The sequence below is a fragment of the Manis javanica genome, chromosome X, assembly GCF_040802235.1.
Source record: "Manis javanica isolate MJ-LG chromosome X, MJ_LKY, whole genome shotgun sequence".
Lineage (NCBI taxonomy): Eukaryota > Metazoa > Chordata > Mammalia > Pholidota > Manidae > Manis > Manis javanica.
The window spans coordinates 91,481,797-91,496,461 of NC_133174.1; positions in this window are offsets into that span (position 1 = coordinate 91,481,797).

Below are 14,665 nucleotides of genomic sequence, written 5' to 3' on the forward strand. Positions count from 1 at the left end.
AGCATTTTAACATCCTCTAATCTACCCCAGACATTATTTTGTTAAGCTTTTCTGCAGCATTTGAAACATTTCATATCTCCCAAACTAATGACCTTACCCACTTTTTTGAAACTCTTTCTCCCCTTGACTTCATGACACCATGCTCTCAAAATTTAATTCTTATTTTTTCAGCAGTGACTACTCAGTTTCCTTTGTGATCTTCTCATCCCCATGAAGGTATTGCCTTCTGTTCTAGGCCCTTTTCTTGTTCTAAACACTTCTCTTGAGTAAGGTCACCTTTTCAAGGGGCTTCAATTAACAGCTGTATGTTAATGTCTACTAAATCTGAATCTCCAGACCAGATCTCAATCCTGACCTGAATAATAAACCATCTACTTGATTTCTCCACTTGAATGGTGCCCAAGCACCTCTAACTCACCATGTCCATAAATGAATTTGCAAGACCCACTGGATCTGCTGGAGGACCTAGTCAGGAAATTAGGCAAAGAAAAGAAATAAAATGCATCAGAATTGGGGCATACTTCCTGGATTAAAGATGATGGTGTGAGAGGTGAGACAGGCCTCCTCCTAAAACCATGTATAATATGAAAATATAATTAATACAACTAATCCTGAAAGAGTAACAGGAGAGAAGGCTGTGCCAGACTGAATACACTTGGAGAAAAGAACAGACCTCATGGAACAAGGCAACATACCAAAGCCATGACCTGACAGGACCCAAGCCCTTCCTCAATCCCAGCTCAGTGGCTGGAGGAAGAGAAATGGAGCGGGCAGGGAGTGGAGGCCTGGGACTGCTGAACACCTAGCTCTGGAGATCTGCTCTGGGAGCACAAACCTACATTTCATGGTGATTTCATGGTACTCTCGTGATTAGGGGATTGGAAAGCTAAGACAGGCAGAATACCTAGAGAGACTGAGATTCCAGCTGCTTGTGGAAAACAGGGATCCATATCTCACTGCTCTGGGACAAAAGAAATGCAGGCAGTCTGATAGACTTTCTAACAGTGAGAGGACTGTTAAAGGGGCAAGGATAGCACAGAGCTTACTGCTCAGGAGAAAGGACAGGTAGACAAAATTATCTGGGTGCACTCTGCCCAGCAGGGTGGGAACTTTCATGATCTTCAGGTGCTCAAGCCCCCTGGCTGGCTACACAGCTCCAAGACCCCCCATGGTGACACTGTGCTTTCCTCCTGGCCAGCCCCCACCTGGCTCGCAAACTGGCAAACCCTGACCTGGCATCAGGCCAGCCAGAGAGAAACCCTGCCTACAGTAGCTGCAAACGCAAAGCATAGAGGCTTATGCCTGTGGGCTTGGCCATTGGTTCTGGCAGTGGAGACAGGCATAGCAGCTGGGAAGCAGGAAACAGCTCTTTTCTCCCCACAGGCACCAACACCACTCCCCTAAGACCCTGGACATTGCTCCAGGGACTGAGCAGCTCCAGAGAGTAGAGCTTCTGGGCACTAGAGGGCACCACACACAAATATGAAATATCAAAGGAACCTCGTTCAAAGCAAAATCCTACATAAACCAGAAAAAGAGTCAAATGAAACTGATCTCATGAATCTTCATGAAAGAGTTTTAAAATAAAAATCATAAACATGCTCATGCAGAAACAAAAATATTCAAGAACTCAGGAATGAATTCCAGTTGGAGATTCAATCATTACGGAACACAGTATCAGAAATGAAACATACAATGAAAGGTTTTAAAAGCAGATTAGATATGGTGGAAGAGACAATAAATGAAATAGAAATTAGAGAAGAGAAATACAAAGAAGCTGAGGCACAGAGACAAAAAAGGATCTCCAAGAATAAAATAATATGGAGAGAACTGTGTGACCAATCCAAACAGAACAACATTTGTATTATAGGGATACCAGAGGAAGAAGAGAGAGAAAAGGGGATAGAAAGTGTCTTTTAGGAGGTAATTGCTGAAAACTTCCCCAATCTAGGGAAGGAGATAGTCTCTCAGTCCATGGAGGTTCATAGATCTCACAACACAAGGGACCCAAGGAAGACAACACCAAGACATATAATAATTAAACTGGCAAAGATCAAAGATAAGGGCAGACTATTAAAAGCAGCCAGAGAGAGAAATAAGATCACATACAAAGGAGAGCCCATCAGACTACCATCAGACTTCTCAACAGAAACCTTATAGGCCAGAAGGGAGTGGTATGACATATTTAATGTAATGAAGCAGAAGGGCCTCGAACAAAGAATACTTTATCCGGCAAGATTATCATTTAAATTTGAAGGAGAGATTAAACAATTTCCAGATGAGCAAAAGCTGAGAGAATTTACCTCCCACAAACCATCTCTACAGTGTATTTTGGAGGGACTGCTATAGATGGAAGTGTTCCTAAGGTTTAATAGTTGTCACCAGAGATAATAAAACCACAGTAAAGAAAGTAGAACAGTTAATTACTAAGAAAATGCAAAATAAAATCAACTTCCCCCAAAGTCAGTCAAGGGATAGACAAAGAGTACAGAATATGATACCTAATATAGAAAGAATGGAGGAGGAAGAAAAAGGAGGAGAAAAAAAGAACCTTTAGATTGTGTTTGTAATAGCATCCTAAGTGAGCCAAGTTAAACTCTTAGATAGTAAGGAAATTAACCTTGAAACTTTGGTAACCATGAATATAAAGCCTGATAATCACCCTAAATGTAAATGGTCTGAATGCACCAAAGACATAACTGAATGGATAAAAAAACAAGACCCATCTATATGCTGCCCACAAGAGACTCACTTTAAACCCAAAGACTTACACAAACTAAAAGTAAAGGGATGGAAAAAGATATTTCATGTAAGTAATAGGGAGAAAAAAGCAGGAGTTGCAGGTCTTGTATCAGACAATATAGACTTCCAAACAAAGAAAGTTACAAGAGACAAAGACGGACATTAGATATTGATAAAGGGGTCAATTCAACAAGAAGATATAAACATTATAAATATCCATGCACCCAATGCAGGGTTACCTACATATGTGAAACAAATATTAACTGAATTAAAAGGGGAAATAGAATGCAATGCATTCATTCTAGGAGACTCTAGCACTCCACTCATTCAAAGGAGAGATCAACCAGACATAAAATCAGGAGAGAGAGGCATTGAACAATACATTAGGACAGATGGACCTAAAAGGCATCTACTGAACTCTACACCCAAAAGCAGCACAATACACATTCTTCTCAAGTGCACATGGAACATTTTCAAGAATAGATCATATACAAGGCCACATAAAGAGCCTCGGTAAGTTCAAAAAGATTGAAATTGTACCAACCAGTTTCTCAGACCACAAAGGTATGAAACTAGAAATAAATTACATAAAGAAAACAAAAAGTCCCACAAACATAGTAAGGCTTAACAACATTCCTCTAAATAACCAATGGATCAATGACCAAATAATAACAGAGATCAAGCAATATATGGAGACAAATGACAATAATACAACACTGCAAAAATCTGAGGGATGCAGCAAATCCCGTGCTAAGAGGGAAGTATATTGCAATACAGGCCTACCTCAGGAAAGAATAATCCCATATGAACAGTCTAAACTCACATTAATTAAACTAGAAAAAGAAGAACAAAGGAGGCCCAAAGTCAGTAGGAGGGACATAATAAAGATTAGAGCAGAAATAAATAAAATCAAGAAGAATAAAACAATAGAAATAATCAATGAAACCAAGAGCAGTTATTCAAGAAAATAAACAAAATAGATAAGCCCCTAGCCAGACTAATCAAGAAAAAAAGAGAGTCTACACACATAAACAGAATCAGAAATGAGAAAGGAAAAATCACTATGGACACCACAAAAATATAAAGAATTATGAGAGAATACAATGAAAAATTATATGCTAACAAACTGGATAAGCTAGAAGAAATGGAAAACTTTCTAGAAAAATACAACCTTTCAAGGCTGACCCAGGAAGAAAAAGAAAATCTGAACAGACTAATTACCAGCAATGAAATTGAAATGGTAATCAAAAAACTACCTAAGAACAGAACCTCTGGACCAGATGCCTTCACCACTGAATTTTATCAAACATTTTGTGAAGACCTAATACTCATCCTCTTTCAAGATTTCCAAAAAGTAGAAGAAGAGAGAATACTTCAAACTCATTGTACGAGGCCAGCATCACTCTAATACCAAAACCAGGCAGACACCACATAAAAAGAAAATTACAGACCAATATCCCTGATGAACATAGATGCAAAAATACTCAAGAAAATATTAGCAAACCAAACTCAAAAATTTATCAAAAAGACCATTCACCATGATTATGTAGGACTTATTCCAGGGATGCAGGGATGGTACAATATTAGAAAATCCATCAACATCATCCACCACATCAACAAAAGGAAGGACAAAAACCACATGATCATCTCCATAGATGCTGAGAAAGCATTTGACAAAATTCAACATCCATTCATGATAAAAACTCTCAGCAAAATGGGTATAGAGGGCAAGTACCTCAACATAATAAAGGCCATATATAACAAACCCACAACCAACATCACACTTAACAGTGAGAAGCTGAAAGCTTTTTCTCTAAGATCGGGAACAAGACAGGGATGCCCACTCTCCTCACTGTTATTTAACATAGTTCTGGAGATCCTCACCACAGCAGTTAGACAACACAAAGAAATAAAGAGCATCCAGATTGGTAAGGAAGACGTTTAGCTGTCACTGTTTGCAGATGACATAATATTGTACATAAAAAATCCTAAAGAATCCACTCCAAAACTACCAGATCTAATATCTGATTTCAGCAAAGTTGCAAGGTACAAAATTAGTACACAGAAATCTGTTGCATTCCTATACAGTAATGATGAACTAGCAGAAAGAAAAATAAGAAAAACAATTCCATTCACAACTTCATCAAAAAGAATAAAATGCCTAGGAATAAATGTAAATAAGGAAGTGAAACACCTATACCCTGAAAACTACAAGACACTCTTAAGTGAAATTAAAGAAGATACCAATAAATGGAAACACATCTGGTGCTCATGGATAGGAAGAATTAATATTGTTAAAATGGCCATCCTGCCTAAAGCAATCTACAGATTCAATGCAAACCCTATCAAAATACCAACAGAATTCTTCAATGAAGTACAGCAAATCGTTCCAAAATTCATATGGAACCACAGAAGACCCTGAATAGCCAAAGCAATTCTGAGAAGGAAGAATAAAGCTGGGGGGATTAAGCTCCCCAACTTCAAGCTCTACTACAAAGTCACAGTAATCAAGACAATTTGGTACTGGCACAAGAACAGAACAATAGACCAATGGAACAGACTAGAGAGCCCTGTTATAAACCCAACCATATATGGTCAATTCATATACGATAAAGGAGCCATGGACATATTATGTGGATATGACAACCTCTTCAATAACTGGTGTTGGCAAAACTGGAGGGCAAGTACCTCAACATAATAAAGGCATCAACATAATAAAGGCCAGCTATATGCAAGAGAATGAAACTGGATTGTTATTTAACCCCATATACAAAAGTAAACTCAAAAGGGATCAAAGACCTGAATGTAAGTCATGAAACCATAAAACTCTTAGAAGACAACATAGGCAAAAATCTCCTAGATATAAGCATGAACAACTTCTTCCTGAATGCATCTCCTTGAGCAAGGGAAACAAAAGCAAAAATGAACAAGTGGAACTACATCAAACTAAAAAGCTTCTGTACAGCAAAGGACACCATCAACAGAACAAAAAGGCATCCTACAGTATGGGAAAATATATTTTTAAAGTGACATATCTGACAAGGGGTTAACATCCAAAATATATAAAAAACTCACACGCCTCAACACCCAAAAAGCAAATAACCCGATTAAAAAATGGGCAGAGGATATGAACAGACAATTCTCCAAAGAAGAAATTCAGATGGCCAACAGACACATGAAAAGATGTTCCACATCACTAATCATGAGGAAATTCAAATTAAAACCACAATGAGATATCATCTCACACCAATTAGGATGGCCAGCATCAAAAAGACTAACAACAACAAATGCTGGTGAGGATGCAGAGAAAGGGGAACCCTCCTACACTACTGGTGGGAATGTAAACTAGTTCAACCATTATGGAAAGCAATATGGAGGTTCCTCAAAAAACTAAAAGTTGAAATACCATTTGACCCGAGAATCCCAGTCCTAGGAATTTACCCAAAGAATACAGGTTTGCAGATTCAAAAAGATATATGCATCCCTATGTTTGTTGCATCACTATTTACAATAACAAAGATACGGAAACCACCTAAGTGTCCATCAGTAGATGAATGGATAAAGAAGAGGTGGTACATATACACAATGGAATACTATTCAGCCATAAGAAAGAAACAAATCCTACCATTTGCAACAACATGGATGGAGGTGAAGGTTATTATGCTCAATGAAATAAGCCAGGCGGAGAAAGACAAGTGCCAAATGATTTCCCTCATTTGTGGAGTATAACAACGAAGCAAAACTGAAGGAACCAAACAGCAACAGATTCACAGACTCCAAGAAGGGACTAGTGGTTACCAAAGGGTAGGGGTGTGGGAGGGCAGGTGGGGAGAAAGGGTAAAGCAGATTGAGGGGTATTATGCTTAGTACATATGGTGTGTGGGGTCATGGGGAAGAGAGTGTAGCACAGAGAAGGCAAATAGTGAATCTGTGGCATCTTACTACAATGATGGACAGTGACTGCAATGTGGACTTGATAATATGGGTGAATGTAGTAACCACATTGTTTTTCGTGTGAAACATTCATAAAAGTGTATATCAATAATAGCTTAATAAAAATAAAAAATTAGAATGAATAAAAAAATTAAAATATAATGCATCAGAATTGGGAAGGAAGAATTAAACTATATTTGCAAATGGCATGAGCCTATAGTGGAAAACCTAAATAATCCACTAAAAAACTATTGGAGCTAATAAACAAGTTCAGCAAGTTTTCAATATACAAGACTAATATACACAACCACTTGTATTTCTATATACTAGCAATGAATGATCCAAATATAAAATTAAGAAAACAATTTCATTTAGAATAGGATCAAAAAGCATAAAATCTTAGGAATAAAGTTAATCAAAGTACAAGACTAGTACACTGGAAACTAAAAGACATAATTGAAAAAGATTAAGACTGACCTAAATAATGAAAGCACACCATCCTATGTTCATGGATTGGAAGACAATATTGTTAAGATAGCAATACTCCCCACATTGATCTACAGATTCAAAGAAATTCCCATCAAATTTTCAACTGCCTCTTCTGGAGAAATTGAAAGGCTAATCCTAAAACTTATATGAAAATGCAAGGGACCCATAATAATCAAAATCATCTTGGAAAAAATTGAACAAAAGTTGAAGGAGTCACATCTTATGATTTAAAAACTTACTACAGAGCTACAGTAATCAAACCAGTGTGATACTGGCATAAGGATAGACATATAGACCAATGGAACAGAATTGAGAGTCCAGAAGCAAACTCACTATGGTCAACTGATTTTTGACAAGGGTACTAAGACCATTCAATGGAAAAGGACAGTCTTTTCAATAAATGGTTTTGTGAAAACTGGATATTCACATGCAAAAGGATCCTTGGATCCTTGCCTTATACCATACACAAAAACTAACTCAAAATGGATCAATGACCTAAATGTAAGAGCTAAAACAATAAAACTCTTAGAAGAAAATATAGGTATAAATCTTCATGACCTCTGACTTGGCAATGGAGTCTTAGGAATGATGCTAACAGCATTAGCAACAAAAGAAAACATATAAATTGTAATTCATCAAAATTAAAACTTGTGTGCATCAAATGACATTATCAAGAAATAATAAGGCCACCCATACAGTAGGAGAAAATCTTTGCAAATCATATGCCTAACAAGGGAATTGTACCCAGAATACATAAGAAAATCTCTTCTAACTCAATAATAAAAAGATGATGCAATTTAAAAGTAGCAAAAGATTTGAATAGACATTAAGAAAAAGCTACAAAAGTCCAATAAACACATGAAAAATGCTCAACATCATGACTAGGGAAGTGCAAATCAAAACCAGTGAAATACCACTTCACATTAGGATGGCCATAATAAAAGAAAAAAGTATAATAACAATTCTCAGCAAGGATGGGGAGAAATTGGAACCCTCATACATTGATTGTGGGCATGTAAATGGTGCAGCCACTGTGGAAACACTTTCGTGGTTCCTCAAAAAGTTAAACATAGAGTTACCAGATGACCCAGAAATTTTATTCGTACATGTAAACGAAGAGGATTTAAAAGTATATGTTCACACAAAATCTTATACATGAATGTTCATAACAACATCACTCACAATAATCAAAAAGTGGAAACAAACCAAATGTCCATCAACTGATGAATGATTAATGTGTAGTATGTTCATGCAATGGAATATCGTTAGACAATACATAAAAATGAAATGTTTATACATGCTACAACATGGGTGAACCTTGAAAACATTATGCTAAATGACAAGTCAAACACAAAAGTTACATAACATATAATTCCATTTGAATAGGCAAATCAATAGACACAAAAAGTAGATCAGATGCTGTCTGGAGCTGGGGGAAGGGAGAAATAGTAAGTGATTGATAATGGATACAAGGTTTCTTTAGGGGATGATGAAAATGTTCTGGAATTAGATAGTGATGATGATTGTAGAATTCTTAAATATAATAAAACCACTGGATTGTACAATTTTAAGTGGTGCATTTTTGTAGTAAGTGAATTATATCTCAATAGAGAAAGCAATAGTACTGGGCAAGGGATATTAACAAGCAAGTCAGAGAAGAAAATGAGTCTACAATTTAAATGAGATGTAATTTTTTCAGCCTAAATCCAATGACTGCCTTGGAGATACACAAATCCACACACAAAGGGAATAAGCCCATGTGAAGACAAAGGCTGACTTGCAGTGATGCATCTACAAATAAAGGAATGCCAAGGATTGCCCAAAGCTCAGAGGCAAGGAAGACCTGTGAGAGAATAAATTTCTGTTATTTTAACCCACCAAGTTTGTGATTTTTTATGGCAGTCTTAGGAAACTAATACACCCTCCTAAGGATCTATCCTATGGAAATGCTTATAGAAGTGGACAAACATATTTATAATATACTACTGGGCTCATTGCAGTATTTTTTACCAACTCAAAAGCTAGAGATAACCTAAATCTCCATCAGCAGGTAACCAGTTAAATAAATTACAGTATATTCCATTGTATATGGAATGTTATTCAGCTATTAAGGATGAGTTCTTGTACTGACAAGGGAGGATGTCTATGATATATTTCTAAGTGGCAAGTTCAAGTAGCAGACAAACATATGAATGTTTTTGTAAGATCGTATATTTTAGAAACTATTAATACTATATGCATACACACATGCATGTACATGTGAGTGTGTATTTTCACTTGAATCGTCAAAGATACAAAATAATACTCATTAAACTGCTAACGGCTGGTTAATACTGAGGACTTGTAGAGGTAGGGAAAAACTTTGATTTTTTTACTTCCTACTTTTGATAAACTATTGCCGGTGAGCATGTACTTCTTTGTAATGGAAAAATACTTAAACACTCTCTATATGAAAATTCTTTCAAGTTGCTCAAACATTCCATTTTCTTTCACATTTTCAGGAATTTGTCCATGATTTCCCTTCGCCTGGACACTGTCTCTGCTGACACCTTCGCCTGGCTATTCATCTTGCAAGTCTCTATTTCTATCACTTTCTCCTGGAAGCCTGCCCTAAGCACCCCTTCCTTCTCTATAACTTTGCAAAGCTCAGTTAATTGCCCTCCTGTGGCCCCAAGCACCATGTGCTGCCCTAAGAGAGCACTTAAAACATACCAGGCTGTGATTGTTGGTTTACAGGTCTCCCCCACTACACTGTTTTATGTACCATAGTATTCCCACCCAATATTCAATATCTATTGAGTTAATTAATTGGTTTATGAACAGAACATTACTGAAAAATCCAATTCCTTTCATTCCAAAGAAAAAAAAATAGAGAAATATGGAAGACATTAAAACAGGGAGCAAAAGAAAGGTAACTCAGAGATATTTTTCTTTAATCCAGATGAACAGCTAGGTGGAAAGGCAGAGGGAAAAAACAAGGCAGCCTGAGAGAAGAAGAGACCTGGGTCACCTGATCTGTCATAGCTTCATGTCTTCCATGCAATCAGTATTCCACCCACAATGGACTGCATCATACTCCCACATGCCAAGCACATACTTATATACATGTATGACTTTGCTCATGTAATTCTTGCAGCCTAGAATGTTCTTCCACATTTCCCCACACACAAATCCTATTTTTCACAGCCTTTCAACCTTGCAGAACTTCTGAGAGAGTTCATCACTATCTCCTTTATCAAACGCATTCTTTTCTTGGCTTTTGTGACACCTCAGTATTTTCCTCCCATTTTCCTGGTCACTCTTTCAACCTCATTTGCCAGCTCCTCCTCCATCATCTGACTTCTAATGCTGGAATTTCTACAATGAAATTCAGCCAGCCAAAGGATGAATGGAGAGGCTGTGGTTAAAGGACCAGTGTCACCCACAAAGCCAAAGGAATATGGAGCAATAGTGACAAACTCCCAAGGGAACCATAGTGTGACCCAAGAATTTTATATCTTACCATTTTGCTCTTCAACAGACAGATATTCATTCTCAAGCATGCAAAAGTTCAAGAAATGCAACACTTAAGACAAAGTGCATCCTTATGACAAAATGCAATGTTTTCAACAAAACTAGTAGACAACATCTAGACAATCAAGAGGTATATCAAAGCAAATAACTCAGGAATAAAGAAGCTGTGATAAAAGGACTAGTGGTAAGCCCTGAATTCATTTAAACACAGAACCAAGACCAAACAACTTTAGGAATTCTTGAGGGAGAGCTGAATGTAAACATTATAAACTATAAGAAGGTAAAAATAATAACATAGCTAAGAAAAATCAGGATAAGGGAGGGGAAGTACAGGGGGCTCATTTCACCATATTCATAATGATAGCTCATTTCCTCATATTTATAATAATAGTTTATTATGTACCAGACACTGTGCCAAGCATTTTATATGTATTAAGTCTTTTATTCCTCACAACTCAATGAAGTAGGCAGTTTTAAATGAGAAAACTGAGGCACATGGAGATAAAATATTTTGCCCACTTTATAGCTAGTAAGTGGCAGAACTGATTTGAACCCAAGCAAGCTATCTCCAGAATCCGTCTCCTAACCAGCTACCTGGGGAATTAGTCAACACTATCAAAAATTGAAACATGTAGATAAAAATATAATGACTACAACCTCTTTATATTTCTCAAATCTTTGATCTTAACTTTAAAATATTCTTTCAGAGACTAGCACTTTTGAGGGGAAAGAAATATTTATCTGAAGTTTATCAATTCCTTTACTTTTACTTTGATTTATTTTTCTTTTGTTCAACTCAAGCATTTTCAAAAATGTCATACTTTTAAAAATAGCATTATATTATTTCTACTAAAATTTTTCTATCCATTTATTAATCCTATATAATAAAACTGATGCCCAGAATAATCTCCATTAACCTGAGCGGCTAATATGAATTATATGTTCTCTGCCAGGAAGCTGAGTAAGTATTTTAATGGACTATCTCATCAAGTTATCACAACAATCTTAAAAATAGGTACTATTTTTATCCCCTTTATTCAGGTAAGGAAACTGGGGCATAATAATGGTTATTCCTGGTTGGTACATACTTGAAGGTATTTTTCCCCATCTTTTTCTCATGTTTCTATATTGCTTGCTTATTTTATAATGAATATGTATCTTTTTTTATAAAAATGTGAAAGCCATTCTGAAAGTATGTTTTTAAATAAGTAACTGTGAAGCTGCCCCAAGACTCATTCTTAAGCCTTTTCCTCTTTCTAGTCCACACTCTCTCTCTAGAACGTGTCATCAGCTTTCATTTCTTTGACTACCATTCACAGGCAAATGATTCCCAAATCCATATTTCCACTCCTGGACCTGTATGGTAAGCTCCAGACACGTATGTCCAACTGCCATCTAGACATCTCCTCTTGTATCCTTCATACACACCTCAAATTCAACATGTCCAAAACCATACTCATTACCCCAAACTTGTCCTCCTCCATGTTTCCTAACCCCAGTGAATGGTGCCACTCTACACCTGAACACACACAAACCACAAATACATGAATCACTTTTTATTCACCCCTTTCTCTCACCCTGTATATCCAATCTATCACCAAGTACATGCTTCCTTTAAAATATATCCCAAATCTACTTCTCTCCATCTTTACTACTACTTCCTTAATCCAAGCCATCATCTCCTGCAATTACCTTCTAACTGACCAACGTTTCAAAATTCTTGCTCCCCTACAATTTATTCTCCTTACAGAAGCCAAAGAGATGCTAATAAACACAAAAGGAATTGTGTATCTCCCCAGCTTAAAAGCCTTCAATGAATTTCCATTGTTCTTAGAATAAACATCAAACCCCTTTCCCATGGCTCTTGTGGCAGAAACGTTAAATTGCTTATCCAATATGTTTCCACCTTCTATAACAAAATCAGGAAATTTTTAGGAATAGTAAGGGGCTGAGTTGAAAACAAAACCTCCCCAGACTCCATTACAGCTAGGGGTAGCCACCGAATCCAATTCTAACAATGAGATAAGTAGAAATCTACAGGCTAGAGCTTCCAGGAAAAGTTACTTTCTTGATGAGAAGAGATAGACTCAGCTATCACATGTCCTTTGACCTTTTCATACTCTCCTTTTTCCTGACTGAAGGTGGAATGGCCATCTCGGAAGCATGTAGGTAGAGGTCATGCCTAAAGGATTATAGAACAAAAAGATGGAATCATTGGGTTCTCAAACTTGCACATGCCCTGAACAACTGACACCGAAGGCTCCATTATGTCAGAAAAATAAACTCTTACTTTGTTAAACCATCATAACTTGGTTTTGTTGCATGCAGTCAAAAACAGTCCTACTAGAAACAATCTTATATGATATGGTCCCTGACTATCCCTTCAGCCTTATCTCTTCTCATTCATTGTATTATAGATATGCTGACTTTCCTTTTACTCTTCAAACACAGTCTCTTCTGCTTAAGGTTATTTGCATGTGCTGTTCCCTCTGCCTTTAATAATATTTTCCCACTCTTCACCAGTTAACTTTTACTTACTATTCAGATCTGAGTTTAAAAGACATTTCCTCAGCATGGACTTCCCTGGCCACCCCCCCGAATCCAAATTGGGTGCTTTCATAGCACCCTGAATTTTTCCTTCTTAGCATGCATCATGATTTACATTTTTTTATTTATTTGCAGGACTTTCTTCCTTTTAGTTTAATGTCTGTCTACCCAACTAGACTCTGAGCTATGATGTTAGAGACCACGTTTGTCTTATCCACTACTAAATATATTTCCATCTGCTGTAACAGTGCCTGCCACAGAGAGGGCACTGAATAAACAGTGCTAATAAATGAACAATCTATTGAAATGCCATGTGCTTTGTGTCATTTTCCCTGCTCTTCTCAATCAAAATTAATCACTCCTCCTTCTATGCTTCCACAGCATATTGCTTTGACCTCTATTTTACTTCAATCCTCTTAACAAATAAGGCATGTTTTACAGGCTCTCAAGGTCTCTTCAGGAGAAAAACACATAAAAACTAATTATAATACAGCATAATAAGTGCCACATTTGAAGTTACAAGATACAAAAATAAAACAAGAAAATGGATGATGAACTCAGTGAAGTGGTAGAGATGACACTAGGGAAAGCTTTTAGGAGCTAGTAACATTTAGGCAGCATTCTGAAGGCTAAATGGGAATTTTCCAGGTAGACAAGGGGAGGAAGGGAAATCCAAGCAATGAGTAAAGCATGTACAAATACCCTGTAGTGTAGGGAAAAAAGGCAGAATGTGCTCAGTAGCAATAAAATGTAAAGTTTCAGGAAGACATTGGAGACAGAGTGTGAGTAACTTTGTTGAGGGGGAACCATTTAACATAGTAAACATAGGTTTATCCTTGAGACCGCACTTATGACTTTTGTTTAAAGTTTGGCCAAAGAATTGTAGAACAAATAGAGTGATGACTTAATGAGTTACATAATCAATTTCATGTTTGATCATGTCTGCAACAATTAGAAAATTATTTTCCTTCAAGACATTAGGATGTGGATGAAGTCACATGTGCATGCCCTATGGCCCTGCCCAGCTGCAGCCCCCAGATGGCTCCATTTCTATGGAGAAAATTGTCCAAAATCAAGGCTAGAGAAATAGGCAGCACCCAAACCAAGAAGCGCCTATGATGTCACCATAAGCGGCTTTGATTTTTATAGACAATGAATAGACATGGAAGGATTTTAAAGAGGAGAGAGATTATCCTCAAATTTGAGTCTTAGAAAGATCACCTTGAAGGCAATGGATGGGAGGCAGGGAGATCAGTGAGGATTCTATTGTAACAGTAAAAGTAACTGTGAGAACCTCAACTAAGACAGTGACAATTGAGGATGGAAAAAATGGAATTGAAGAGATAAGTCAGAAGCAAAATTGACTGGACTTAATAACTGATCAGGCATGGTGGTAAACAAGAGAGGAAGAAATCAAGGATCACTTGAAATTTCTATTCTG